This window comes from Zingiber officinale, chromosome 5A (assembly GCF_018446385.1).
Source record: "Zingiber officinale cultivar Zhangliang chromosome 5A, Zo_v1.1, whole genome shotgun sequence".
Lineage (NCBI taxonomy): Eukaryota > Viridiplantae > Streptophyta > Magnoliopsida > Zingiberales > Zingiberaceae > Zingiber > Zingiber officinale.
In genome coordinates this window covers 10,000,001-10,008,401 of record NC_055994.1, presented here as the reverse complement: position 1 = coordinate 10,008,401, position 8,401 = coordinate 10,000,001, and positions in this window count along the sequence as shown.

The window sequence follows — 8,401 nt, the reverse complement described above, 5'->3', positions numbered from 1 at the left end:
TAGTTTACTTGGATGATATTGTTATCTACAGCAAGTCATTGGAAGAACACTTGGAGCACTTGGGGATGGTGCTTGAGCGGCTAAGGAAGCATCAACTCTTTGTAAAGAAAGAGAAGTGCAAATTTGCTAGCCAAGAAGTCATGTTCTTGGGACACATGGTTAGCAAGTGCCATGTGCGGATAGATCCAAAGAAGGTGCTCACCATTGTTGAGTGACAACCTCCTTCAACTATTTCGGAACTACGATCTTTCTTGGGCGTGACAAACTACTACCGCAAATTCATTGCTGGATACTCAAAGAAGGCTGCCCCATTGACAGACCTATTAAAGAAGAATGTGCGATAGGAATGGTCAGATGCATGCAAGGAGACATTCGAAAAATTGAAGATGGCCATAGCATCAGAACCAGTGTTGCGCTTACCGGACTTCGAATTGCCTTTCGAAGTACATAATGATGCTTCCGATAGAGCTATTGGCGGCGTGTTGGTGCAGGAAGGCCATCCGGTTGCCTTTGAAAGTAGAAAACTTAATGCGGAAGAACAAAAGTACTCTGCCAATGAGAAAGAGATGGTGGCAGTGGTTCATTGCCTACAGGTTTAGCGGGTATACTTACTAGGAACAAGATTTTTGGTTAGAACTGATAATGTTGGTAACACTTTCTTTGCAACCCAAAAGAAATGGTCTCCTAAGCAGACCCGTTGACAAGAATTCTTGGCTGAATACGACTTTGCTTGGGAGCACAAACCTGGAAGGAACAATCAAGTAGCCAATGCATTGAGTCGGAAGGAAGTTTTTGCTACTTTCTACTCTATCTCAAGAGTAGAATCAGATATGCTGGATAGAATAAAGTGTTGGTGCAACCTTAGGTCAAGGTTGACCTGGTTGACCTGACTCGAGTTGACCTGACTCGAGTTGTGTTTTGATGTTTGACGATGTTTGACGAGAAGAGAGTTGTATTCTTGATGTTTGACAAGAATAGGTATTTGGGAGATTGTAGGTGCAACCTTAGGTCAAGGTTGACCTGGTTGACCTGATTCGGGAAAGAGTCCAAGTATGGAGACTTGGCAACGGAAAAAGTCCAAGCAGGGAACTTGGCATTGGAAAAGTCCAAGCAGGGAGCTTGGCACGCGAAAAGTCCAAGTGTGGAGACTTGGCACGGGAAAAGTCCAAGTATGGAGACTTGGCACTGGAAAAGTCCAAGTATGGAGACTTGGCACGAGGGAAAGTCCTAACTGGGATGTTAGGCAGGTGGAAAGTCCTGGTGAGTGAAGCCAGGCAGTGGGAAAGTCCTAACTGGGATGTTAGGCAGGTGGAAAGTCCTGGTGAGTGAAGCCAGGCAGTGGGAAAGTCCTAACTGGGATGTTAGGCAGTGTGGAAAGTCCTGGTGAGTGAAGCCAGGCAGTGGGAAAGTCCTAACTGGGATGTTAGGCAGTTGGAAAGTCCTGGTGAGTGAAGCCAGGCAGTGAGAAAGTCCTAACTGGGATGTTAGGCAGTGTGGAAATCCTGGTGAGTGAAGCCAGGTGAAAGTCCGGGTGAGTGAAGCCAGGCAAGGGAAAATCCAGATGGATCAAGGGTGATCGGACATCTGGTGTTGAGAAGGTCAAGTAGGTCAAGGGAGTGACCGGATACTTGACACAAAGAGGAAAGTCCAAGTGGGTCAAAGGGATTGACCGGACACTTGGTAGGGAGTCTTAGCAGGTCAAGGGAGTGACCGGATGCTAAGCATGATGTACCAACAGGTCAAGGTTGACCGGTTGACCGGATGTTGGTTTGAGAGACTTGGGACTTGGTTTGGGCAAAAACCAAGCTCTGGATCGGTCACCAGACCGATCCAGTGATACGCTTGTGTATTTGATCGGTCTGGTGACCGATCAGATAACAAACAGAAGGCACGCATCGATTCTGTGAGCTTATTGATCGGTCTGGGAACCGATCAGGCGATATCCTGATCGGTCTGCCGACCGATCAGGTGACGATCTTGAGGAGTACGAGGAACCGCACTCAATAAGCCTTGATCGGTCAGCAGACCGATCAGGCCATACCCTGATCGGTCAGCAGACCGATCAGAGCACGATCAGTAGCTAGCGGAGTTCGGGAGAAAGCGCTGATCGGTCTGTGGACCGATAAGGGAACTAGCCGTTGCGACGCAACGGCTAGATTCCTTCAGGTATAAAAGACGCTACAGGGTTTCGTTGCTGCTACTGCTTCCTCCTTAGAACTTCTGTTCTTGTGCTCTAGAGCTTCTGCTCTTACCTGCCATCAGAGCTTTGCTGAGCTCCTCGCAGCTGAAGCTTCGCGTGAGCTTCTCGACTGGATTCTCGTCAGCTGCTGCTAGTGTGAAGCTGCTGCTTCATCACTCCAGTCAACAAGAAAGGCAAGCAAGTGTTTCATATTGTCTTTTGCTTTCTTGTATTTGTTGTACTCCTATCTTGCTTGTGCAAGAAACATTGTGGCGAGGTTTCTCCATCCAGAAGGAGTATATTGTATTAGCCGGTTCTCCGGGGACTCATCCACCGACGGATTGATAGGGCTCGCCCACCTTACGGACACGCCGAGGAGTAGGAGTTTATCTCCGAACCTCGTTACATCGACGCGTTGAGGTTTGATCTTCTTGTTTTCGTTTCTTGTTCTTATTTCCGCTGCGCTAACCCTAGTTTGTAGAAAGAAACGCGAACGATTTGGGGCGGCTATTCACACTCCCCTCTCTAGCCTCCGTACGAAGGATCCTAACAAGTGGTATCAGAGCGAGGCCGCTCTTCGACGGATCAACACCCGGGGGAGCACGGGCTAGAGATGGATCTCTATGGAGAAGATGTCACGATTCAACCCTTCTACGAGTCTCACGACAACTTCACATATTGGAAGGTAAGGATGATGTATTTTCTTAGGACTAATATGTTAAATTGGTTTTGTGTACAAGAAGGGTTTTCCCCTCCGATGGATGAGGAAGGAAAACCTATCAAGAAGAAGGAGTAGACGAAAGAGCAAATCCGACAATCCGAAATCAATGACGAGGTAACAAAAATTATTGAATTTGCTTTACCTAATAATGTTTTGTGCAAGATAGATAGGTACAACAACGGCAAGGAATTGTGGAACAATTTGGCAAAATTCCATGAAGAGGAGCCTAGTGAGCCAAGTAGCTCACATCATGGAGGAAGCGAATTGGGAGTTGAGGGCTACTCAACATCCAAGGAAGCAGAGGAGGAGAGCTCTTGTTCAAGATCGGAGCAAGAAGAGGCATCTACCTCCGGAAGGGATGAAGAAGAAAGCTCATCTACATCCACAACCCTAGGTAACTCAAACACTGTGATTTCAAGCAAATTATACATAATGTGTTTTGAGTGTAGGAAGTTTGGGCACTACAAGAGTAAGTGTCCAAAGAGGGTTAGAAAGACTCCACCGGCACCAAAGGTCAAGGAAGCCGGAGTCCCGACATGCAAGAGCAAGAAGCACGTGGTGTGCTTCCAATGCAAGCAACGGGGACACTATAGGAGTCAATATCCAAGGGGGAGGCAACCTCACAAGGACAAGAGGCCAAACACGTGTAAAGGGGGAGCTAAGGCAAACCCTAAGGTAACATTTAAAGCTCATTCTTGCAATTCTAGTAGGATGCATGCTAGTAGTCTTATTGCCATTGTCAATAATGATAAGCATGTTAACACTAGAAATCGATACATGTGCTTAGGAGCCAAGCATGTTAGCCTAGATAAGAACAATTCTAGAAATGCTAAACCTAGAATTAACTCATCTAAGGCTAAGGAAAATCTAGATAGAAATCCCAAATCATCTTGACACATGCCTAGGAATACCTCAAAGAAAAATGATAAATCAAAACTTGAGGTATTAGAGAAAGAAAATCAAGTCTTGAGGTCAAGACTTGACTCTCTAGAAAAAGCTCTTAAGGATTTGACTCTAGGGTCTAGGGGTCAAAAACCCAAGTCCAAGGACAAGAAAGGTTTGGGTCACAAACCTAAGTCCCAATTGGTCAAGCCCACTTATCATAATGTTTCATTCGATTATGGAACAAAACCTAGGGCTAGGAAGACCATTACCAAGGTCACAAGGGGAGTCACCCCTATAGTTGACCTTGATGAGACCCAAATGACCAAGGCTTTAAAGCCTAAGAGGGTCATTAGGAGGGTTGCTAGGGAAGTTATCCCTAGTGAATATTTAGTGAACCCAATGAGCTCTAATAGGTATTGAGTTCCTAGAAGCATCTTCTCTACCCCATAGATGGGTTAGAGAGTGTCAACTCCGATTAGAAGGGTAGTTAACCCAACTTTGAGGAAATTGACACTCAAGGAGCATTTTCAAGGTTTTGAGAACTTTTGAAAATGAAATGGAATTATTATTTACTCCTTTGAAGAGTTAAATGTGCCTAAAGATTGGAAATTTTATTTTTAATCTCAATTGGCACAATTTTGGAAAATCTAGAGAATTCTCGAGAAAAAAAAAATGAAACATGCCAAGTTTTGAGGATAAATTTGATCTTTAAGTGGCATGAATTAATCTAGAGTTCTAGAAGTGTCAAAATTAGGATTTTGGCATCTTGGGGCAATCTAGGATTAAATTTGAAGTTAGCCAAGTGGTTAAGGATACTTAGATAGGTAATCTAGGTATATTTATTTATGCTAAATCTTGCCATGATTGTTTTCCCTCACGTGTCATGACATCATGTTTAGTTTTATTATCATTTGAAATGTCATGATAATGCTTAGGCTAGTTTTTATGTCATGTTTATTTAAGTTTCAAACTTTATGCCATGACATCATGACTTTGGCACATGTTTTCATTTATGATACTATTTTATGCCATGTCATCATCTCTTGCATTAATAATCAATTGAATTGATTTAAGGATGAAAAACACATTTTGATATTGAGATCAAATTTGTGTTTAGAAAATGCATGAGACCTTAGTCTAAGATACCTAAACCCATATCTCACATTAAAATTGCCATGGATGTGTTTGATACACTTTAGATGTGTGTGAGATATTAGGATCATGAATTAGGATCAAGGTGCATAGTTCTTGTACCTAGATGAGCCTAATTCTAATTGGGGATCATAGGGAAAGCTTATGTACAAGTCATGTACATATAGCCCAAAGATTGTGGTCCCAAATTAAAGGGTTTAAAATCATTTCAAAATTGATTTGAAAAACCTTGATGAAGCCATTCTAGTGATAGCATTCATCATTGAACATTGTGATACAAAGTTTACTTAACTTTGAACTATTTCAAAGTCTTTTGAACTTTGTATCAAGATTGAAAAATGGAAGTTATTTTCATAGAAAATTATTTTTCCTTGATAGTATATGTTATGAGGAATGTATCCTCAAATTTTCATAATCTTTGGAATTTTCTGGAATTTGTTGTGAGTTTCTGAATTTCGGGAGAAGGAAATCAGAACTCGAGTCTGTCCAAGGCTGGATCGGTCTGGGGACCGATCCAGAGGGGTTCTGATCGGTCCGGTGACCGATCAGGCGTGCTGAATTTGCTGAATTTCGAGTGTGGTCTGAAATTTCAGCTGTGGGAGTTGAGTTTCGGGTTTCTAAAGGTTTGAAACTCTCCAAGACATTGTTGGTGCAATGGTCAAGGGGGAGTTGACCTTTAGGGGGAGTCTTAACTAATTGTCAAGGGGGAGTTGACTTTAGGGGGAGTTTTTACTCCTTAAGACTTTTGAGGATTAGTGATATGAGATTGTCACTAAGTTGAGTGTTGAGTTTAGTATCAGGGGGGAAATTAAGGGTTTCAATGAAAGGTATGGGACTTTCATTAGGAAGAAACTCTTGACTTTGATTTCCTCTTTTTGATGTGTGTCAAAAAGGGGGAGAGATGTCCCGAGGGGGAGAGTGTAGGTTTTGGAAGAATGTTCAAGGAAGAACATTGGAAAACCTAAGTTAGGTTATCGGGTTAACCTAACTTGATTTTGGATTTTGTCAAACATCAAAAAGGGGGAGATTGTTGGTGCAACCTTAGGTCAAGGTTGACCTGGTTGACCTGACTCGAGTTGACCTGACTCGAGTTGTGTTTTGATGTTTGACGATGTTTGACGAGAAGAGAGTTGTATTCTTGATGTTTGACAAGAATAGGTGTTTGGGAGATTGTAGGTGCAACCTTAGGTCAAGGTTGACCTGGTTGACCTGATTCGAGAAAGAGTCCAAGTATGGAGACTTGGCAACGGAAAAAGTCCAAGCAAGGAACTTGGCACTGGAAAAGTCCAAGCAGGGAGCTTGGCACGCGAAAAGTCCAAGTGTGGAGACTTGGCACGGGAAAAGTCCAAGTATGGAGACTTGGCACTGGAAAAGTCCAAGTATGGAGACTTGGCACGGAGAAGTCCAAGCAGGGAGCTTGGCACGAGGAAAAGTCCTAACTGGGATGTTAGGCAGGTGGAAAGTCCTGGTGAGTGGAGCCAGGCAGTGGGAAAGTCCTAACTGGGATGTTAGGCAGTGTGGAAAGTCCTGGTGAGTGAAGCCAGGCAGTGGGAAAGTCCTAACTAGGATGTTAGGCAGTGTGGAAAGTCCTGGTGAGTGAAGCCAGGCAGTGGGAAAGTCCTAACTGGGATGTTAGGCAGTTGGAAAGTCCTGGTGAGTGAAGCCAGGCAGTGAGAAAGTCCTAACTGGGATGTTAGGCAGTGTGGAAGTCCGGGTGAGTGAAGCCAGGCAGTGGGAAAGTCCTGGTGAGTGAAGCCGGGCAAGGGAAAATCCAGATGGATCAAGGGTGATCGGACATCTGGTGTTGAGAAGGTCAAGTAGGTAAAGGGAGTGACCGGATACTTGACACAAAGAGGAAAGTCTAAGTGGGTCAAAGGGATTGACCGGACACTTGGTAGGGAGTCTTAGCAGGTCAAGGGAGTGACCGGATGCTAAGCATGATGTACCAACAGGTCAAGGTTGACCGGTTGACCGGATGTTGGTTTGGGAGACTTGGGACTTAGTTTGGGCAAAAACCAAGCTCTGGATCGGTCACCAGACCGATCCAGTGATACGCTTGTGTATTTGATCGGTCTGGTGACTGATCAGATAACAAACAGAAGGCACGCATCGATTCTGTGAGCTTACTGATCGGTCTGGGGACCGATCAGGCGATATCCTGATCGGTCTGCCGACCGATCAGGTGACGATCTTGAGGAGCACGACCGGCGCTCCCGGCACCGCGACCGTCTTGCGGTAATCGGTCCGCGTCAGGCCCAGATTGACTTCGAGCAGCCGCGCCCAGCGCAGTTCATAACCGATGGCATAGCTGGCCTGCTGCACATCGTCGCGCGTCCGCTCGCCGGGAACCAGTACGACTAGATTCCTTCGTGTTTTTCTTCGCAGGTATAAAAGACGCTACAGGGTTTCGTTGCTGCTACTGCTTCCTCCTTAGAACTTCTGTTCTTGTGCTCTAGAGCTTCTGCTCTTACCTGCCATCAGAGCTTTGCTGAGCTCCTCGCAGCTGAAGCTTCGCGTGAGCTTCTCGACTGGATTCTCGTCAGCTGCTGCTGGTGTGAAGCTGCTGCTTCATCACTCCAGTCAACAAGAAAGGCAAGCAAGTGTTTCATATTGTCTTTTGCTTTCTTGTATTTGTTGTACTCCTATCTTGCTTGTGCAAGAAACATTGTGGCGAGGTTTCTCCATCCAGAAGGAGTATATTGTATTAGCCGGTTCTCCGGGGACTCATCCACCGACGGATTGATAGGGCTCGTCCACCTTACGGACACGCCGAGGAGTAGGAGTTTATTTCCGAACCTCGTTACATCGACGCGTTGAGGTTTGATCTTCTTGTTTTCGTTTCTTGTTCTTATTTCCGCTGCGCTAACCCTAGTTTGTAGAAAGAAACGCGAACGATTTGGGGCGGCTATTCACACCCCCCTCTCTAGCCTCCGTACGAAGGATCCTAACATAAAGGTTGTTGCTGCAAGTGACACAACTTATGGGAAGTTGGTGCAGCAAGTAAGAGATGAGATCATACGGCAGTACTGGATCGAGGACGATCTCCTAATTTACAAGGGCGAGGGGGGGGGGGGGGGGGTCTTCGTGCCTGCAGCGGGTGGTTTGTGGAAAGAGTTACTAAAAGAAACTCATGACCCATAATTGGCTGGACATCCGGGTGTCGAGCGGATGCTTGCTCTGTTGGCCCGTTTTTACATATGGACAAAGATGGAGAACGATGTAGAAGCCTACGTCAAAACATGTCTTGTGTGCCAACAAGACAAGACAGAAAGAAAAAAGCAAGCGGGACTACTTCAGTCGCTGTCCATTTCGGAGAAACCTTGGGTTTCAGTCTCTATGGACTTCATCAGTGGCTTCCCGAAGGTTGATGGCATTTCTTTCATCATGGTGGTGGTGGACAGATTCTCAAAGTATGCTATATTCATTGCAGCTCCTTCAGCTTGCCCCTCTGATGTTGCTGTGGA